This window comes from Oryx dammah, unplaced genomic scaffold (genome assembly GCF_014754425.2).
Source record: "Oryx dammah isolate SB20612 unplaced genomic scaffold, SCBI_Odam_1.1 HiC_scaffold_3, whole genome shotgun sequence".
NCBI lineage: Eukaryota > Metazoa > Chordata > Mammalia > Artiodactyla > Bovidae > Oryx > Oryx dammah.
The window spans coordinates 111143731-111166625 of NW_024070187.1; the positions used below are offsets into that span (position 1 = coordinate 111143731).

General features: G+C 43.6%; 1 long non-coding RNA gene across 1 annotated transcript; it reads right to left on the minus strand.

Moving 5' to 3' along the window:
• Nucleotides 1–1237: 1237 nt before the first annotated feature.
• LOC120861779 lies at nt 1238–22631 on the minus strand. The gene is made up of 3 exons (XR_005720604.1): nt 22619–22631; nt 7114–7157; nt 1238–1322 (listed from the first exon to the last, which is right to left on the minus strand). It is a non-coding gene; the product is annotated as an uncharacterized LOC120861779 (long non-coding RNA).
• Nucleotides 22632–22895: the final 264 nt, after the last annotated feature.

Below are 22895 nucleotides of genomic sequence, written 5' to 3' on the forward strand. Positions count from 1 at the left end.
ATTCAGTCCTGATGTTAGGATCACCTAGAAAGCTTTTAAAATCTGCCCAGGTCTGGGGCCTCTCTGGGGATCCAGTGGTTAAGACTTAACCTTCTAATGCAAGGGGTGTGAATTTGATACCCATTTGGGAAGCTGAGATCCCACATGCTTTACGGCCAAAAAACCAAAACATTAAACAGAAGAAATATTGTAACAAATTTAATAAAGACTTTAAAAATAGTCCACATTAAAAAACCTTTTAAAAAATTCATTAATCTGTTTACAATTTTTCTTTTCTTTTCTTTTTTATTTATTTATTTTTAATATATTGGTTTTGCCATACATCAGCATGAACCCACCATGGATGTACACATGTTCCCCATCCTGAACCCCCCTCCCACCTCCCTCCCCATACCATCCCTCTGGGTCATCCCAGTGCACCAGCCCCGAGCATCCAAACAGATAAAATTTTAAAAAGATAAAAAGTCCCACATCCGAGCTCCGTCTTAGATCTACTGAAAGAAAATATTTGGGAGGTCAGGTTCTGGCATTGCCACATAATTTTTGCTTGTTTGTTTCCCAGATGATTCCACCGAACAGCCAGGATGAGAGTCATTGTATTAATAGCGGACCAGTGGTTCTCAAAGTGATGCTTTCCTGACAAGCAACGTCAGCATAGCCTGGGAAGTTTTGAGAAATGCAAATTCTTGAACTGCATCTCCATCCCACTGAGTCAGAAATTCTTGGGTTTGTGTCCAGTGAGGCTTCTAGGTGATTCTGCTGTGTGCTCAAGTTGGTGAACCCCTTGCTGCGGCAGTGATATAAAGAGAGTGTATATTCATGTGTGTCTATAAAAGAGGTATCAGAGTCTTCAAACTTTCATGTCGCTTCCAAATATCACACTGTCACATCTTTGATGGGCTCCTGTTTCTTATATCACTCACCTAGAAAATGATGCATTTGTAGAGAGATGGCACCCACTGTCTAGAAACAGAAACCAAGGCAAGTTCTCTCGGCACTACAGACCCACCTTCACAGAGCCCAGCATGCCTTTGGATGTGCCTGTGCGTGACATCAACCTGCATCATCAAGCCATGTGCTTGTTAATCTTCCTCAGGCCATCAGATCTTGATGCTCTCAAAGGCAGTGATAATGTCTTACACGTACTTGGTATCCCAATATCCGGTAAGAATCTGACAATAAAACAAAAGTGGGTCAATAAATAAATGAGGAAACAAATTGACTGATGAACTGTTGTTGTTTAGTATTAAGTTGTCTCTGACTCTTTGTGACCCCACGGATTGCAGCATGCCAGGGTCCCCTGTCTTTCACCACCTCACAGACTTTGCTCATACTCATGTCCCATGAGTCAGTGATGCCATCCAACCATCTCATCCTCTATTGTCCCTTTCTCCTCCTGACTTCAGTCTTTCCCAGCATCAGGGTCTTTTCTAATGAGTTGACTCTTTGAATCAGATGGCCAAAGTATTAGAGCTTCAGCTTCAGCACCAGTCCTTCCAATGAATATTCAGGACTGATTTCCTTTAGGGTTGACAGGTTTGATCTTCTTGCAGTCCAAGGGACTCTCAAGAGTCTTCTCCAGCACCACAGATCAAAAGTATCAATTCTTTAGGGCTAAGCCTTCTTTATGGTCCAACTCTTACATCCATACATGACTACTGGAAAAGCCATAGCTTTGACTACATAAATGATGAGCAAAGTCCCCTAAATACAAGTTATGATCATCGTCATTGTTTATCAAGAGCCTCTTTAGAAAGGAATGCTTTCACCATGATAATAACCTCACATGCATGACCTATTTAAACCCCATTGACACCAGGGTATTGTTGTCCCCTTTGTACAAAGGGAAAAGTCTTAGACAAGTTATCAAGGACCATAAGACAAGTAATTGACAGAGCTGGTGTGTATGCGTGTGTGGGGGGGGTGGGATTTGAAGGAAAGTGTCTCACAGCCAATTTTAGTCACTGCTCTGTACTTCTATAGGTTTTAGAAGAACCGGTGTCTGGTCATGGCTAAGCAATCACTCTCTTGGTGACCTTGGACAAATCACTTCTCTCTGGGTCTCAGTTTTGCTCTTTGCTAAATGAATTTTTCTGATCATAGCAAGGACTTGAAGCATGGACCCCAAATTCCTAGGAGTGACAGAATTACTATAAGAAATCAATAAATCCAGCCATGTGGGGACTTAAGCCTATGCCTGCATGCTAAATAACTTCAGTTGTTCCTGACTCTTTGTGACCCCATGGACTGTAGCCCACCATGCAACTCTGTCCATGGGATTATCCAGGCATGAATAGTGGAGTGGGTTTCCATTTTCTCCTCCAGGTGATCTTTCTGACCCAGGGATTGAACCTGCCTCTCTTATGTCGCCTGCAGTGGCAGGCAGGTTCTTTGCCACTGGCACCATCCCGGAAGCACCATTGTGCTTATATGAGGTGCTGTTTTGTTTTTAAATTATTGGAGTATAGGGCTTCCCAAGTAGTGCAGTGGTAAGGAATCTACCTGCCAATGAGGAAATATAGGAGATGTAGGTTTCATCTCTGGGTTGGAATGACCCACTAGAGTGTAAAACGGTAACCCACTCCAGTATTCTTGCCTGGAAAATTCCATGGACAGAGGAGCCCAGCAGGGCACAGTTCATGGGGTTGCAAAGTGTCAGACACAACTGAGCATGCAAGCACACAGCATAGTTGCTTTACAGTGTTGTGTTATTAATAGTTTCTGCAGCAAAGCAGTGAATCAGCTATAGGTATATGTCTATTCCCTCCTTTCTGGATTTCTTCCCCACTTAGGTCACCACGGAGCACAGAGTAGAGTCCCCATTCAAATTCTATATAGCAGGTTCTCATTAGTTACTTATTTTATACACAGTGTGCGTATATGTCAGTCCCAGTCTGCCAGTTTCTTCCATCCCTGCTTCCCCTCTGGGAGTCCATACGTTTGTCTTCTACCTCTGTGTCCCTATTTCTGCTTTAAATAGGTTCATCTGCACCACTTAAATGTATGAAGAGAGTGTGGAGAATTGCATTCATTCCTCAACAAACATTTACGGAATGTCCACTGTAAGTCACACCCTCTGCTAAGTGCTCTGTGCCCAGTAACCTCCTTCATGGACTTCCCACGGAGAACAAGAGACTAACATAAACACATAGGCCAAGCAGAAAGGAACGGTGCTGAGAGTGCTAGGAAACTAGCCACGTCTCAGTGAGAAAGACTAAGGCGTCAGGAGGCTATTGTCTTGAACTGGTGATCAGGGATGGCCCCTCTGAGGTGGCGATGATCAAGCTGAGGCTGAGAGATGAGAAGTCATCAGCCAGCTGTGTGGGAGGAATATTCCCAGCAGGGACAGCAGTAAAAATGCCCCGAGCTGCTGGAATTCGAACATGTTTATTCCTAAACACTAAAAATAAAACCACTGTTATTTGAGGGCCAGGGATCATTTCTGAAGATAAAAAAGAGCTCACATATGGTTTTCACAGTAAGTAATGCTGATTCCCGTAGTAAACGAGCCCAATCTCAGAGGCTTAGCACTGAGCTCACTTATTCCTCGCATCTAGTCCAGGCCAGTCTATGGGAGGCTATGGGAGGCTCTGGTCCACAGCGTCTTCAGGGACCCAAGCCCCTTCCAACCGTGGCTTCACCGGATTCTGGGACAGCCCTACCCCTTTTTTCATATTTTTAATTGGAGGATCATTGCTTTACAGTGCTGTGTCGGTTTCTGCCATCCAACAGTGCGAATCCGGTCATCATTCCGCGTATATCTCCTCCCTTCCCTCGCCCACCCCACCCCTCTAGGTTGCCCCAGAGCGCCAGGCTGGGCCCCACGTGTCATGTAGCAGCTTCCTACTGGCTATCTGTTTTACACACACGATGGTGTGTGCATGTCAGTGTTACTGTCTCAGTTCGCCCCACCCTCTCCTTTTCCCACTGGGGGACACCGCTACTGTTAACTGCCTGAGCCTAGGAATGACGCACCTTTTCTCCATCCACAGGTACTCCAGAAGAGGCCACCCCTCAGCCCCACCTAGCAAGTGTAGCGCGGCACATCACAGCACGTCCCCCGCACGCAAGTCTTCAAGCTGGGAACTTTCAAAGATGCAAACGCACGCTCGCATGTCCAAACATGTTGGTTAGTTCACGTGTCTGACATGCACTGTCACCTGCGTGCCTCCTCTGCAAGTGGGTGCGTACCCGACTGTACAAGCCTGTGTAGAGTACAGAAGTACAGACTCTTTATTTCAAGCCCAAGGTGTCCAGAAGCAACTGTAACAGCAGCCGTAATGTAGCTGGCACTACTGTATTTTTCAAAGTACTATACTATAAGTCTAAAAATTTTTTTGTTTCTTTTTGTCTTTGTTATGTGTTTTTTTGTGCGAAAAGTATTATAAACCTATTATAGTACAGTACTATATAGCTGATTGTGTTGGTTGGATACCTAGGCTAACATTGTTGAACTTAACAAACAAATCGGATTTACAAATGCACTCTTGGAATAGAATTTGTTTGTATGTAGGGGACTTAATGTATTAGAAGTGTCTGCTTCAAAATGCAACCTACCAGTTTTTCAAGAGAAATACATACGGTCGATAAGTAGATGAAACATCAACATTAGACATCAGGGAAATGGGTATTAAGAGAAAAGAAACAAAAATATTCTTATTAATCAAATTGGCCAATTTTCTTAACATTAAAAATAGTAAATATGTATATGGAGTCACAATGTTCGTTAATTAAGAATAGTTTTCAAAGATTGTGGCACATGCATTCTGTAGAGTACTACTGTGGGCTTGTTCAAAAGAATCGTCTGTAGCGGCTCTCACGGGAAGATGTTTGAAATATATTAGGTGAGAAAGAAATGCAGGGAATAGAGTGGGTTCCACTTAGGAACAAGTTCAGGCAATTTAAATGCATAAATGCATGTTCTGGAAGCAAGTCAGCAAACTTTAACAGAGGTCCTTCTTGGTATGGAAATTGAATACAGGAGTCAGGAGGAAAAATAAAGTGAAAGAAAGGGCCTCTGTCCCTTTTGTGTGCGTGTGCTAAGTCGCTTGAGTCATGTCCGACTCTGTGCAGTCCTATGGACTGTAGCCTGCTGGTCTCCTCTGTCCATGGGATTCTCCAGGCAAGAAAACTGGAGTGGGTTGCCATGCCCTCCTCCAGGGGATCTTTTCCACCCAGGGATTGAACCTGTGTCTCTTAAGTCTCCTGCACTGACAAGCAGGTTGTTTACTGCTAGCACCACCTTTGCTCTTTATAAGTTTGTACTATTGGGTTGCTTTGTTGTGTTTGTTTTTAATATGAACATGCATTATATTTGGAATTAAAGTGAGAAAGCGGAAAGAACAACCTAGAGTTGTGAGCAGTTGTAGGGAAATCGCTATTATTATATCCCACTGATGGAAATATAAATTGGCACCTCCTTTCTAGAGGGAAATTTGGGAATATATGTGATCGAAAGCTTTAAAAAAACATTCATAGCACCTCTAGGGATAAAATATGAGGAAATGCAATGCATATCCATAGTTTAGACCTAACGAATAAGGAATAGTTTTTTAAAGTTATGCAGCATACTAAGTAACTGTCCAAAAGAATCCTCTATACTTACGGTCATGAAATGATGCTTGAGATACTCTATTGTTAAGAGAAAAAGGAAAGCCAGTAATAGAATATATCATTTGTAACAGAAGAACAGTGGAAACAACTGCCGTGTCCAATGTTAACTTCACAGCAGACACAAATATAGGGTTGGCAAAAAGTTTGTTTGGGATTTTCCCATATGGAAAAACTAAACAAACTTTTTGGCCAACCCAATAGTTGCTGTTGCTGTTCAGTTACTAAGTCATGTCTGACTCTTTGTGACCCCATGGACTGAACACCAGGGACCCTGTCCTTCACTATTTTCTGGAGTTTGCTCAAACTCATGTCCATTGATTCCATGATGCCATCCAACCATCTTTTCCTCTATCACCCCCTTCTCATCCTGCCCTCAACCTTTCCCAGCATCAGGGTCTTTCCCAATGAGTTGGCTGTTCAAATCAGTTGGCCAAAATATTAGAGCTTCAGCATCAGTCCTACCAATGAATATTCAGGATTGATTTCCTTTAGGGTTGACTGGTTTGATCTCCTTGCTGTCCAAGGGACTCCCAAGAGTCTTCTCTAGCACCACAATTTGAAAGCATCAATTCTTTGGCTCTCAGCCTTCTTTATGGTCTGATTCTCAATAGTACTCAGGAATTTAAAGTGATGCTATACTAACATTTCTAGTGACATACAGTTTTCCTTGAATAGGTTTTAAATTAAAATCTCATTCTAAGTATAATGATATAAAATATGCCTGTAAGATACATTTAATATGTCTAATGGAATATATACATATATATGTGTATGTGTGTGTGTGTGTCTATTTTATGCTACAGTAATGAGTGAACTCATGTCAAAACAATTGGCTACAGACCAATGCAGAGACTGGTCACTCACAGGTAAAGAGCTTGGTAACAGCCACTTCATCTAAAACCAGTTTTCCTAGACCAGGGCTCTAAATATCTACAAGTAGTTTGCTAAAATTATCCCTCTTTCAGATGCTTTTCATTATTTATAAAACTGTGATTTTGATAAACTCTAATTAGATACTCTAAAATAAATCAAGATTGCTCTGAAGTTAGAAGTAACTTTTTGTTAAAAATACTTAAATAACAAAAAGATGGAAAGACAAAGAGTAAGATCCAAAAAGATGCAAAAGATGTTGAATTGTAAACAAACACATGAACTGACACATAACTCAGGAGCAAATGTATTTTAGACAAACCAGATTTAGGCAAATGAATCTATTTATTTTCCTTTTTCTTTATTTATCTGTTGTGTTTTTGTTTGTTTCATTTCTTTCTTCCTTCCTCATTTCTTCTTCCTTATCTATACTTCCTAATTTTTCTGGAGAGATATTAATAATAAGCTTTTCATGATTTTAATAATAAAGTTTTAAAAAGGTATTTTTTATATAATCAAGGACAATTATCATACTGATTCAGTTCAGTTCAGTTGCTCAGTCATGTCTGATTCTTTGCAACCCCATGGACTGCAGCACACCAGGCTTCCCTGTCCATCACCAACTCCCACAGCTTGCTCAAACTCATGTCCACTGAGTCGGTGATGCCATCCAACTATTTCATCCTCTGTTGTCCCCTTTTCTTCCTGCCCTCAATCTTTCCCAGCATTAAGGTCTTTTCTAATGAGTCAGTTCTTCATATCAGGAGGCCAAAGTGTTGGAGCTTCAGCATCAGTCCTTCCAGTGAATATTCAGGACTGATCTCCTTTAGGATTGACTAGTTGGATCTCCTTGCAGTCCAAGGGACTCTCAAGAGTCTTCTCCAACACCACAGTTCAAAAGCATCAGTTCTTCAGTGCTCAGCTTTTTTTATGGTCCAACTCTCACATTCATACATGACTACTGGAAAAACTAAAGCTTTGACTAGATGGACCTTTGTCAGCAAAGTAATGTCTCTGTTTTTTTAATATGCTGTCTAGGTTTGTCATAGCTTTTCTTCCAAGGAGCAAACATCTTTAAATTTCATGGCTGCAGTTGCCATCTGCAGTGATTTTGGAGCCCAAGAAAATGAAAGTCTGTCACTGTTTCCATTGTTTCTTCATCTATTTGCCATGAAGTGATCCTGCCATAAGATGGTAGAGTAGAAGAATGTGTGCTCATCTTTTCCAGCGAGAACTCCAAAACTGCAACTCACTGCTAAACAGCCATCAACAGGAGAATGTTGGATCCCACCAAAAAAAGATATTCAAGGTCAAAGGAGAAGCCCTGACAAGACAGTAGGAGGGGCAAAATCACATTTAGAATCAAAACCCATATTCACCAGAGATGCTCAGAGGGCACAAACAAAACCTTGTGAGTACCAGGGCCCAGGGACCCCACAAAAGACTGAGCTTGACCTGCCTTTGAGTATTTGAGTGTCTCCTGTGGCGGCACGGGTCAGCAGTGGTCTGCCACGGCGTCAGGGGCTCTGGCTGCCGCAGACCTGGGAGGTGCGGCATGTGGCATAAGCACTCTTGGAGGAGGACTTCTTAGCTCCACCATAGAGCCTCTGACCAGATGACCCACAAACTGGAGAACAATTATGTAAAAGAAGTTCTTGCACTGTTGCAAAACTTCTAGGGCCCACAACAGATTCCCCAACCTGGGGATCCAGCAAAGGAACTGAGAACCCCCAGGGAATTTGACTTTGAAGGCCTTGATTACAGAACTTCCACAGGACTGGGGAAACAGACTCTTGGAGGGCACAAACAAAAACTTGTGCACACCAGGACCCAGGAGAAAGAAGTGACCCCACAAGAGACTGAGCCAGACTTGCCTGTGAGTGTCCAGAAATCTCCAGTGGAGGTGTGGGTTTGCAGTGGCCTGCTGTGGGGTCAGGGGCACTGAATACAAGATTCCTAGGAGCTGCAGCATGCTGGCATAAGTCTTTTTGAAGGAGGTCCCCATTGCTGCCATCACCCCTACCATAGTTTGGCTTCAGGACAAACTACAAGGAGGGAACAGAGCCCAACCCATCAACAGAAAATTGGATTAATGATTTACTAAGCATGGCCCCGGAGAAGGCAATGGCACCCCACTCCAGTGTTCTTGCCTGGAGAATCCCAGGGACGGGGGAGCCTGGTGGGCTGCCGTCTATGGGGTCGCACAGAGTCGGACACGACTGAAGCGACTTAGCAGCAGCAGCAGCAGCAAGCATGGCCCCACCCATCAGAGCAAGACCCAGACTCCCCCACAGCCAGCCCCTTGCAACAGGCAGCTTCCACAAACTTCTTATCCTGCTGATGAAAGGTGGGCAACTCTGGACTCTTGAGATCCAGCCCAACTATGATGCACTTTATTCTGCGAGCATGCTCCATGCGGTACCTGCCGTGTGCTAACGTTGCGGTCAGCGTCATTTGGGCACTCCCTTATTGCTGTGAGCCTGAGGTGTTGTCACCAGTGTGGCCGATCCCCTTCCCCACTACTGCCCAGGTGCTGGACTGGCAGTGGCCCTGGGGAAGTGCTCGATTGCCCAGGGCATCCATTTGGCTGATGGCATGCTGACTTCTATAGCTTCTATCAGGAATCTGGGAGTCATTATACCCGACTCATTAGCATTGAAAAACCATCTGGTGGTCATTAAAAAGCAAACATTACATATAATACATTAAGCTTGAGAAACAATTTAATTAACATCAAGGTCTAGTCAAAATCCTCCCAATAAGGGGGATTCCCAGATAAGGGGCAACTTTGCTATTCCCTTTATCCCTTGAACAGATGAGGAATTACGTCAGGCTGCAGTCCCGCGGGCTCCAGGCAATGCCCCCTACAGAGTCATTTCAGAGCTCAATTCAGAGGTCATTGGCCAAATGGCCATTTCTTTTAGGAATCTATGTAGTTGAATTTTTAAAACTTTTGATAGCTCTGTTTGTGAGTGGAATGATGCCATTTCACAGATTCCCTGAATATGCTCCATGGGGGCACGATCATGCATCCCCCCCGGCAGGCACACTCCCAGTGAATTTTTACCCTGGGATTCCACGTGTTACAGTTGAAAGAGCTCTAGACAAGGAATCAGTAAAGCGTATCCACTTGGAGCAGCTCATTCGCCATGGTCTTAGGCAAGGTGCTCAACTTCTCGGACCCTTCCCCTCCTCTGTCAATAGGCTGTCTCACAAAACCAGAATCAAAGTAGCCCAGGCTCCATTTACCTTCCACGAAGCAGCATCTCAGAGTGTGAAGACTGCTCTTGAGAGAGCAGTTTGCACACCCCAGTGTGTTTCATAATGACACAATCAGAGGGCACTTTTGTGGCCCATCCACTTTAGTGGAGCATTTGAATGAAGTTAACTCATCCCATCTCAGACATGTGTACTCCTATTTCTAGACTCAGGTCACCCTCACCCATGATATCTTTCAAGGTATAACTCAATGTGAGGAGACTGAGCAGATAGCAGGCTAGAGAATCCCCATTTCTAGGGTCCATCAAGTTCCTTCATGGCCCCACACAAGACTCTTTGGTTCCTAGATTCTGGCTGGCCCTCAGGCATGAATCCTGGGACCCTCTCCAGGAATTCCAGTCTTTGTGCATTCAAGAGGAATCCTTTTGTGCACAGACTCTGTGTTGTACACCCTCCTAGGACTGGGAATACACAGACTTGGAACATGGTTCCTATTGTTGGAGAATTTGCAGGTTAGCGGAGGAAACCAACAAACAGGAAATTACCATCCATTGCAAAACTTACTGAGATACAGAAAACAAACCATACTCCCATCCCCTGCCACTCAAAGTGTGGTCCTGGCTCCAGAGGGGCCACCACCAGCAGCACTAGCACCTGGGAGCTTGTTAGAAATGCAGATTCTCAGGCCCCGTCAGCCCTAATGAATCAGAGTCTGCATTTTAACAAGATTCAGGTGATTTGTGTCTACAGTCAAGCTTGAGGGGCACCGCAGAGAAGACTGAAGGAGATTATCAACATTCCTGATGGTTAGGTCATGCAGAGCTAAAACCAAGATGGACTCAGGCAGACCAGAGCAGGTAGTCATCCTGAGCCACTGAACTATGACCTAAGGGATAAGGAGAAATTTTTAGGAAGACATGAAGCCTGAGATGACCATAGAGAAGTCAGGCGGGTAGAGAAGAGTAAGGTGGGCAGTCAGTCTTAAAGCAACAAATGTGCTTGGTGAAGGTATATAGCCTTATCCCCAGAGGTCTAGCTTAGCATCAGATGCTTCAGAGGCTTGGTTGTGTGGGACCAGATGAAACAATCCAAAACCTTCCACTCACACTTCAGTGAAGTTACACTATTTTTAGTAGTTGATTTGCATATCGAGGGTTCTGTTAAATTTTCATTATATATCTCCCAAAGTATTAAAAAGTGCTAAAAAGAAAAATGGCTTGAAAACTTCTGTTGCAGGGAGAAGAGTAAGGCTTTCTAGCCAGGAAGACCTGGGCTTAGATCTCAGCTCTTTGAATTACTGTCTTTGTAAGTTTGAGCAAGTCACATAAAATCTTCTGAATTTCAGTTGCTCATTTGTAAAGTGGGGTCCTATTGAAATCCACAAGATGACCCTAGGGTTTGATGGTTCACCAAAAGGACTCACGGAACCCAGGAAAGCTGTTATACTTGTGGTTATGGTTTATTAGAGTGAAAAGATACAGATTAAAGTCTCCAAAGGAAAAAGGTACTTAGGACAAAATCCAGGAGAGACAATGACAGGTTCCTATTGCCCTCCCTGCAGTGGGATCATATTTATTGGTGTTTAGTTGCTAAGTCATGTCTGACTCTTTGTGACCCCATGAACTGCACAATGCTAGGCTCCTCTGTCTTTCACCATCTCTAGGAGTTTGCTCAAACTTATGTCCATTGAGTCAGTGATACCATCCAACCATCTCATCCTCTGTCCCCTCTTCTCCTCCTGCCTTCAATCCTTCCCAGCATCAGGGTCTTTCCCAAAGAGTCAGCTCCTCTCATTCAGCAACAGTCCTTCCAATGAATATTCAGGGTTGATTTCCCTGGGAATTGATTGATTGGTTTGATCTCCTTGTAGTCCAAGGGACTCTCAAGAGTCTTCTCCAGAACAATATTCTAAAAGCATCAACCTGCAGCACTTAGCCTTCTTTATGGTCCAACTCTCACATCCCTACATAGCAACCAGTTCCATCACCTTATGGCAAATAGAAGGAAAAAGTGGAAGCACTGGGGTCATGCAAACAGCACTTAACTATCCCAGCAATGATATGCGACAGCACAGACAAACTATTGCCAACCAGATTCAGCTGAGCCTTGGTGTCCAGGGTTTTTATTGGCTCACGTAGGCTGATATTTGTCATGGTGCTCCCACATGACTGACCTTCACCAGGCCTTCAGGCTCCCCAGAGGTTGTACTCATATAGAATAGGTCCTGGAGAACAAAATCTGGGCTCCACCACACATCACACCATTAACATAAACTGTCTAAATGAGCTGGTGTGAGCTATGGTCAGGTACACAAAGTCACTCTTACTAGGTAGGATAGTCCAAGGATTCAGACATTATGTCCCGGAAGCAGGTGAAGGGTTGTTCCTCTCTTTGGTAGGTGCAGGACTTGAGCACTCTGAGTCTGCTGAGTTAACCCTTTACCACACATGGGGATAATAACCTTCGCCTTACAGGAGACCAGTATTTGTGTTCTAACACACAGCAGGCAATGAATGTAAGAAAGCCTTTATTATTCCCTGAATAAAAAAATACCTGTGTCTGAGCCTTTTCTGTATGATTCCACAGCTTTAAACGTTTTCTTTTCCTTAGGCAAACCAGCTCTTTCCCGTTGGTAAATGTTCTGTTTCAAGCCCCTCCCCCAAGAAAGCCTCGTACAGGACAATCCCATCGTCATTTTTCTGGCTTGTTGTTGCAGTTGCTTGCAAGCCATTTCTCATGGTTACTTTTTTAAAAAAGAAATATAGTATGCTTTTGAAAAAAATAGTATATGCTTATTGTGAATTCAAGCAATATAGAAAAGTACACAGAACAAAATATCACATCAAATTAGCCCACTCAAAACTAATCGTCAGTATTTTTAGAGGAATGTCATTCTATATTTTTTCTATATAGAAATATAGATAGATGATAGAATGATAAGATGTTTTCCTAAAAATATACTATAAAGTACCATTTTTCATTCTAAGTACTTGTTTTTTTTTTTCAAATTTATCAAAATAAAGAAATGAAAACAAAATGGAAGGATTTGCTAGTCTTGAATCTTTACCATAATAGATATTTTAAAATACTCTGGTATTAAGAATTAAAATTATGAAAATCATAATTAGAGACATTAGTTGATTTTAAACTACAAGTTGCAATTTTCAGCAGCATTGATTGATTCACATAAATGATGACACCATTAGCACTCACAGGCTTCCTCCCACCATCTCTCCTCCCACCTCCTGATTTTTGTTAGTTAGATACTCGTTTTTACACTGTCAATGTTTGTAGAATTTGCATTCTGCTTTGTAAGAATCATTTCCTCACTATTTAGTATCAGGTCTATATATAACTGGACTCAGTGCTCACTTTTACCACATCCTCCATTCCTGAGTTCTATATACTTTGATTTATCTCTTAAGTGACTTGATTTCATTTTTAAGTAATTTTTTTTCCAGTAAGAACTCAGGGGTGCAATATTTTCTGAGCTATGTGAGTTACCTAAGAATAACTACTGCTGTCCTGTCCTTGAACAATGTCTTGGTTATGCCTGGTATTCTTGAGTCACACTTTCTTCCAGAAAATATAGACACTCATCTATTACCTTTGACTATTGAATAATGCTATGATCAGCCTCTGTCTCCTTCCTCTGGGACTTCCTTATCCTTCCTGGGTGCCTGAAAAGCTCACTCTTTATCCTTGAATTTCAGCAACTGAATTAGGATATGTCTCTACAATTGCACACTTTTTGTGCTTAGATGTCCTACATCAAATTTCCTTGAAGCAGAGCAAGTTCTCTTAATCTACAGAGTCATGGATTTTTAAAATTATGTCCTTGAATATTTTTTCTGTTCTATTTGGTGTGTGCTCCACCTCAAGAACTACATACAGACAACTCACACATTCATATCTTTAAATCAGACCTCTCCTTGGCATTCCGTAATTAGATATTCAACTGCCTGTTCATATCTCCCCTTGAATTAAGAAACACACTTAACACACTCAAAATCAAATTCTAGCTCCCATCGCAAGCCTGCTCCTGCCACAGTTTCCCCAGACTCATAAATGGGAAATTTATCCTTCCAGACGTTCAAGTCAAAAGCCTTGGAGTTATCCTTGGTTCCTCTCTTGCAGAACGGAAGTTCCCCATATCTGATCCTTCTGCAAATCCTGTTATCTTCTCCTTCAATATATCAGATTCTGACCATTTCCTACAAGCCTCCCTTTACCCTGGTCTAACCCATCACCCCTTGGGGCGAGTCTGGCAGTCGCCACTGAACTGGTGTCCGCTTCCACCCTTGCTCCACAACAATCTATTTGCAACACATCAGTCAGAGTGATGCTGTTTCCCTCCGCTCCAGCCCATCTATGGACTCTGTACGCAGATACCCATGATGGCCGACAACGCAGTACCTACCTGGCCCCTACCCCTTCTCCAGCCTCATGTCCAAGCAGCACCCCCATCGATGAGTCCATTGCAGTCGCAGAGGCCATTTTGTGCTTCCAAACTGATAGGGCACATTCTCAACCACCCTGTGGTCTTTACCTTTGTTCTCTGCCCCCAGAACTCTGGACTGGCTCCCTGCCTCCAGTCAGGGCTCACCTGTAGAGTCACCTTACCCCAGGGCTCTTCTCCGATCATCTGTGCATAATAGCGACTCCTCCACCACCACACCCTCCATCCCCTGAGCCTTCTTTTCTGCCTTTCTTTAGCATCTGTCACCATCTGACATGTTGACTCATTTGTTTATTGTTTGTAAATGCACTGAAGACAGAGACTGTCCACATGGACAGGCTCCATACTTGTAAAGTGAATATGAATGAACATTGGATTTATCCTTTTCACTCTCCCTATCTGTTAGCAGCTATCTGATTTTTTTTTTTTTTTTTTGCTCTTTTTAATCTGCCTTCCTTGTGTTAGTTTTAAGTCTTTTCATATTTTCGGTAATTGAATTTTCAACGATGTCTGTTCCCTTTCTTCCTTTTTTAATTTTATTTTTTTTGGTTCTGTAATGAAAGTATATTTTATTTGACTATTTTTCTTCCTTGAGGCCACAACATCCCTTTTCATCATGTTCTATTGCTTTATTATGTCATCTTTGAACACTTGTTTGTATTGGATTCGCACTCTCATTAGACTCCTCAATAACTAGGAACACTGGTGGGCAATTGCCTTCTGTTTCTTGGGTTATGTTTTCTTCTAGACTGGGTTCTCAGTTTATCCTTTGCATGTGTTTTTCTTTCTGCTTTTTTATGTGGTTCATATAGTTGGAGAAGGAAATGGCAATCCACTCCAGTACTGTTGCCTGGAAAATCCCATGGACAGAGGAGCCTGGTAGGCAACAGTCAATGGGGTCACAAAGAGTCAGACACGACTGAGCGACTTCACTATAGTTGCTATGTGCCTGCTAGGTTGCCTCAGTCAGGTCTAACTCTTTGTGACTCCATGCACTGGTGTCCACCAGGCTCCTCTCTCCATGGGATTTCTCCAAGCAGTAATACTGGAGTGGGTTGCTGTGCCCTCCTCCAGGGGATCTTCCCAACCCAGAGACTGAACCCAAGTCTCCTTTGTCTCCTGCATTGACAGAAAAAAAAAAAATCTTATTTTTTTTAAACAAGTTGGCTCCGGACAGAACTTTTGCTCTGATATTTTACTAGTGACTTTTCATTTCCTTCCTCAAAGGCGTCCTTTGAGAATAGCTCCTGAGTGTTCCTTTTGGTGTATCTTTTCAGGCTTCCCTGATAGCTCAGTTGGTAAAGAATCTGCCTGCAATGCAGGAGACCCAGGTTCGATTTCTGGGTCGGGAAGATCCACTAGAGGAGAGACAGGCTTCCCATTCCAATATTCTTGGGTTTTCCTTGTAACTCAGCTGGTAAAGGATTCACCTGCAATGAGGGAGACCTGGGTTCAATCCCTGGGTTGGAAAGATCCCCTGGAGAAGGGAAAGGCTACCCACTCCTGTATGGTTCATCGGGTTGCAAAGAGTTGGACACGACTGAGTGACTTTCACTTTCAGGAACCTGAGGTTGTGGATGGTGATGGGCAAGGAGAAGGGGCAGGGATACAGAGGAAGGGAGATCAGCCAACTAGTGTGGAAACTTCTGTCAATTAGACAGAACCTGTCAGAACCCGGAGCAGTTGCTCCCACTTCTGAGCTTGTGCTGAACATCCTCTTCCAGGGCCCACTTACTTGGAAGGTAGATGAAAGTGAGCTATTCTGTGTTGGAAAAGACATACCTTTAGCTTCACTCCTGAGTCAGCCCTGCAGATGTATTTCATCAGAGCAGATTGGCCTCTGATGCCTTTATTTCTGTGTCTCACTAGCCCCACCTTAAACGTTTCCACCATTCATTCTCAATTAGAAGAGGGAAAGGAGAATATTCAGTTTGCATCTCCCTAAATTTGCACTGTCTGTGTAAGAATTCTTATATTCGTTTGCTGGGGCTTCCATAATAGCACAGTACAGTATGGCTATAGCCACAGAATAGGTGGCTTAAACAGCAAATGTTTATTTTCTCACCATCTGGAGGCTAGAAGTCCGAGATCAAAGTGCCAGCAGGGTTGGCGTCATGTGAAGCTTCACTTGTTGACCTGCAGAAGGCTGTTTTCCTACTGTGTCTTTTCCCTGTGCACAAGCTTTCCTGGGGTATCTTCCTCCTCTTATGAAGGTCACACAAAATTGATGCTTTTGAATGGTGGTGCTGATGAAGACTCTTGAGAGTCCCTTGGACAGCACGGAGATCAAACCAGTCCATCCTACTGGAAATCAACTCTGAATATTCATTGGAAGGACTGATGCTGAAGCTCCAATACTTCGGCTACCAGATTTGAACAGCCAACTCGTTGGAAAAGACTCTGATGCTGGGAGAGACTGAGGGCAGGAGGAGAAGCGGGTGACAGAGGATGCGATGGTGGGATGGCGTCACTGACTCAACGGACATGAATCTGGGCAAACTCTGGGAGATGGTGAAGGACAGGGAAGTCTGGCGTGCTGCAGTCCATGGGGTTGCAAAGAGCTGGACACAGCTAATCAAACAACAGCAATGAGACAATTATGGCCTCAAGCTAATTCTGTAATTTTAACTTAATCACTTCTTTTAAGATACGATCTTGAAATAAGGTCACATCCCAAGGTACCGGGGGTTGGAGGACGAGGGGACACAGTGCAGACCAGAACCCTTAGAGAGATTGGCTGACCTCTTGGTTACACTCTTGGGGTGAGAGCCGGGTCAGGCGGCCACCACTGTGCTCCCTGCATGTGGCTGTCCTTGGGAGCGCCTGTTTCTTTCCGGGGCTGATGGTGTTGGACTGTGCTGGAACTGCTTTGACTTTTTGTTCATTTTGTTTGGAACCCATGGCGTGTGCTGAGCGGGAGTGGGCATTGTCAGTTCTGATTTGAGATTTATTTTCTGCTCCAAATCTGTATTTAGTGCCCACCAAGGACCAGGCACTGTGCGGTAATGCCAGGGCTCGGTCACAGCGTGAGAGTCAGCACCGCCTAACCTCTCCTGCTCACATTTCCCGCCTGGCACCTTCTCTCTCCAGCAGATCATGACTTATCGGGAGGGAATGGCCACATCTCCCTCTTATCCGCCTCCATGATGAGCCCAGTTCTTTGCTTGGAGTGGTGGATATTCAATAGAAATCACTTAGGAAAAGAAATGCAGGTAAAAACTTTGAATGGTACTGTCACAATGTCATTTATTCTTAGCCCCAAAGAAAGAAATTAAAAAAAAAAAACCTGCCTATTTTTTTTTTTTTTCTGGTTTCAAAGGAGGAGTGCAGAAAAGAAAGACTCCCATCTGGCCAGGTTTTAGCTCTGAACACTTTGCATAATCAGTTAGAAACCCTTTGTTAATGGGCCAGATGGCTGTTGAACCCCAAAAGGAAATTAATATGTAGGCAATGGCAACTGAAGGGAGGAATTAGACATTCCTTTCTAAAGAGAAAGGACTTCATCTGGAGCTGCCCTGTAGGTGTGGTTAATAATGGGTCATCGGTTTCCTAGCAACCAAGCCCTTTCCTTCTCACAGGGTCTAGCAACGTTCTGCATAGACATTGAAGGATGCATCCAGCACCCATACTGCCTTTAGAGGAACTGGAAAAGCCTGGAGTAATGAGGATGGATATTGAAAAGCAGAGATATTACTTTGCCAACAAAGGTCCGTCTAGTCAAGGCTATGGTTTTTCCAGTGGTCATATATGGATGTGAGAGTTGGACTGTGAAGAAAGCTGAGCACCAAAGAATTGATGCTTTTGAACTGTGGTGTTGGAGAAGACTCTTGAGAGTCCCTTGGGCTGCAAGGAGATCCAACCAGTCCATCCTAAAGGAAATCAGTCCTGGGTGTTCATTGGAAAGACTGATGCTGAAGCTGAAACTCCAATACTTTGGCCACCTGATGCGAAGAGTTGACTGATCGGAAAAGACCCTGATGCTGGGAGGAACTGGGGGCAGGAGGAGGAGGGGACGACAGAGGATGAGATGGCTAGATGGCATCACCGACTCGATGGACGTGAGTCTGAGTGAACTCCGGGAGTTGGTGATGGACAGGGAGGCCTGGCATGCTGAGATTCATGGGGTCACAAAGAGTTGGACACGACTGAGCGACTGAACTGAACTGAACTGAATGAGGATGGGTGGGGATGGCCCTCCCAGTGTGATTTACCTGTTGCTGGTGATAGACCAGCCCCACCTGTTTTGTCTTGGAGTCCTGACTTGAGCACGGTGCAGAGTCCAAGACTGAGGATTTAGAACTACTCGTGGCACGTAAGGAATGTCTAAGGCAAGTCCAGGAGGTCTCTGTGCCTGTAATTGAGAGGGCAGCTCATCACAGTTGTTCAAGTTCAACATCTCTCTGAGAAAACACCTCCTCATGGATTCTCTCCCACGCCAGGTCCTTCCCTCCTCTGCTCATTGCAGGCAAAGTCATCTCTGTGAAGGGACAGTCTAGCTGTGACTAGCTGTCACAACTCATGTCTGTCCCACGAGGACTTTTGTGATCTGGCCCTTGTTTTATTTTCCAGCCTGCTCACTTGTTCACGTGCCCCCTGGCTTTGGATAGACCATACTACTATTGTCTCTTGAACTCACCGGGATGTTTCACACCTTCTACTGTGCCTTACAACCTGCTTTTCTTTTCTTTTTTTTTTTCAATGGTCTCATGAAATTGTTTTTTAAAATTTAACTCAAGATCCAAATAATATCCACATAAAATTACAATTGGTTGATAAGTCCTTAGTCTCTTCTAATCCTTCATCATGTCTTCTTTTTTCTCCTTCCCTTGAAATCAATTTGTTGGTGAAACGAATGGTCTGTCTTCTAGAGACTCTCACAAGCTGCCTTTCTTATGGAGATTACACCTCAACCTCACCTCTGAATTTGCTCAATCCCTTTTTGTCATCCAAAATTCAGCTCACTTGTAGTCTCTCCTTGGAAACTGTTCAGAACCCTCTTTTTCTCCTGAAGTCTATTTCCTGTGCTCCCTGTCTCTGCTCCTACAGGAGTCTGGATTTACCCCTGTCTTAGCACTCAGGAAAATATACTCTAGTTGTTGATTTACTTATCTGTGTCTCCAACTAGATCTGAAGTCATCAAGGTCAAGGAGCTGTGTTTTGCTGTCTCTATACCCAGCGCAAGGTTTAGGATACAGTGGATGCTAGATAATTGTGCTGTGGGTGGATGAGCACAGGCCTAAGTCAACAGTTTGACTTGGCAACCGATCCAGGTTTCCTATCTCTGTTTATTGTTCCTTTCTACACTGGAGTTCTACTTTTATGAGATGTCAGAACAGTATGGAGGGAAAGTCTATATTATGGCTTCAAGCTCCAGGCAGGTCCACACCGAATACAGCAATCTAACTTCTCTGGGTCTGTGGTCTAGAAAGCATTCATGAGCAGGAAAAGAACCAAGAATTTCAATAATCTAAGCTTGTTCAAAAAACCTAAGATGCCATCTGAAGCCGTCTGTCATTGAATGGAGGAGAGGGTTCTTCCATTAGAAGATGGTCCCAGAGATGTGTTTAAAACCTTCCATTTCTATGAGCATAGGACCCATTAAAGAAACCCATTGCATTTTTGAGCACGCCTCATTAGAGTCTGGGCTTCCCTGGTGGCTCAGTGGTAAAGAATCCACCTGCCAAGGCAGGAGATATGAGTTCAATTCCTGAGTCAGGAAGATCCCCTGGAGGAGGGCACAGCAACCCACACTAGTATTATTGCCTGGAGAATCCCATGGACAGAAGAGCCTAGTGGGCTACAGTCCATGTGGTTGCAAAAGAAAAAAAAAACTTAGCAACTACTACTACTACTGCTGTTGCTTCAGTCATGTCCGACTCTGTGCGGCCCCATAGACGGCAACCCACCAGGCTCCCCCATCCCTGGGAGTCTCCAAGCAAGAACGCTGGAGTGGGTTGCCATTTCCTTCTCCAATGCTTTCACTTTCACTTTTCACTTAGCAACTGCTGCTGCTACTGCTAAGTCGCTTCAGTCGTGTCCGACTCTGTGCGGCCCCATAGACGGCAGCCCATGAGGCTCCCCAGTCCCTGGGATTCTCCAGGCACGTACACTTAGCAACTAAACAACAGCAATTCCGGCTTTGAGCCATTATAATTAAATCTGGTTCACTCTTGCGCATTAGTTGCCGTTCCTTGCAGGGAAGAGTTATCCCCTTACTCAGTGGCTGAAATTTGCTTCAATGTATCTTCCCTATATGGATTTGAACTGAGTCTTCTGTAACAGTCCAGCCAAAGAGACTTCTTTCTTTCCTATTGCTCTTCACAGAGTATAAGACCATCTTCATGCCGGTTCTTGGCCTTTTGTTCTCTGGGCTTAACTCTGGGTCCATTCAACTGCTTTTCATGAAAGGTGGTTTTCTGATACTTCATCTTGGTTACCAGCTTTTTGTAAATATCATCATTACATCATTACATCCTCCTTAGTCAACAAAAATGTGCCAAGTATCAACTGCCAAGACTGTAAAGGTGTGAGATTTTATACTCTTTGCAAGTAAATAAGTTAACCTGCCACTGTTTTGTGGATGCTGGCCAAAGATAGGAGACTTCTGGGTTTGGGATACAAACAGCAAGAGCAACGGCCAGAGTAGCAGGATTTTACTGTACCAGTTCTCCGAGTTCCAGCTGCCCCAGAGAGATATGAAGGGGAGCGGGTAACATGTGAAATCATGGAGGGTTGTATTATAGAAGAAGAACCATAAGATTAGAAAGCCCCATCTTTTCTGTACTAGAATGTAAACAAACCTAACTAACTTTGCTCCAAGGGGTGATGCTATCTTTCTTTTCCAAGGTCTTTTGCTACCCAAATTTTCTCAGAAAAAAAGCTCAGAACAAATGATTGCTACTACCTCTGTTTGCAAGCTGTGCAGAAATGCAAAAACTCTGTGGAAAACTGTTTCCCAAAACCCTCTGTTGCATCAGCATTCAAGAGATGAACCAGTTGTATGGCTATGAGTGAACCATACAAGAGAGACAAGTTATATGTAGCTCTGGTCTCTAGAAACAATCACTGCAAACATCATTTTCAGGTGCATGGAGTAGAAGGACTCAGACCTCAAGCTGTGGCCTTGAATTACAGAGGAAGGCAGCCAGTGGACACATGCCCATTCGTTCCTTATTTATGAGCACTTTCCTTCCTCTACTGAAGTCTATATTTAGTGAAACGGGGGTCAAAACCCACAGAATCCCCTGAGGAATGGACTCCAGGTCCCATGTGGTTGGTGACATTTTTATTTATTGCTTTAATTATGCCTATTGTAACCAGCCCACAAGACCAAGCAAAGGGCACACGTCTGTGAAAAATGGGTTTATTATGGAAATTGCCAGTGATTTTTGTGTCTGTGTGTGTGACTGTAACAGTATCAAGCCAGCTTAGTCCTGCTAACAGTGGTGAAATTATAACAGCATGTTCTACTAGAATTTTTAGGTCCATTTAGTCAGTTACTTGTCTCTGGCTTGAGGAGAACTTGGGTCTTATTCACTTATTTATTTAACTGATATTGAGAAGTATCAAGCTCTGTGAGAGGTTCTGAAGGTAAAGTGATGAAAAACACTAAACTCCTGCCCACCTGCATGGAGCTCCCATCCTAGTGGTCTTACCAATTGGAAGACCAATTGGTAAATAGACAGATAAACAACATCAGCTGGAGGTAAGTGCAGTGGAGGAAAGGAAGAGGGACAAGGGGATGGAGAGCTGGGGAGGAGGGTGCTGACTGAGCAAAGTAAAATGAGTCACTCAGTGGTGCCAGACTCTTTGCAACCTCATGGTCTATACAGCCCATGGAATTCTCCAGGCCAGAATGCTGGAGTGGGCAGCATTTTCCTTCTCCAGGGAATCTTCCCAACCCAGGGATCAAACCCAGGTCTCCCATATTGCAGACAGATTCTTTACCAGCTGAGCCACAAGGGAAGCCCAAGAATCCTGGAGTGGGTATCCTGTCCCTTTTCCAGGGATAGGAGAAGGAGATTTGCGTTTAAAAGCAGATTTGCATACATGGAAAATGCTTGCCCTGCCAGGATCTGAAGGAGGAATATCTCAGAAAGAAGGAATAGCACATGCAGTCCTCTTGAGAAAACCAAGGTTAAAGGAGCTAGAGTGGAAGGAGAAAGATAGAGGTGGTTGGAGATAATGCTTTGCTTTTCTCTGCAGCAATAGGCTTTATATCATGTGAAAAATCTGAGCTCTTCTCCATAGAGAGAAGACATTTTTCCTTTGTCAATGTATTCATCCTTAAGAAATTCAAACTGTCACACTACAGCTTAAGATAGCTTCATGGAACTTTCTTTATACTCAATATTACATGATAACCCATAAGGGAAAAGAATTTGAAAAAGAATAATTAAGCTATATATATATATTCAGTTTTACATATATATTCAGTATATATATATATACATACACACACACATATATTATATAGTAAGACTGTTACATACAAAGGAACCCCATTCAGAAAGCACGTTTATAAGTCCACTCGGTTCGTAATTCCAACAGTTAACCTGGGTATCTAACTCACACTGTCAGCTATATGGTACTGTACTATAATAGGTTTATAATATTTTTCACACACAAGTAAAGTACAAAACACACCCACTTGTAGAGGATGCATAGACACGACAGGATGCACCAGACACACCACCTAACTACGTGACTGGACGTGCAAACCCACGTCTCACCT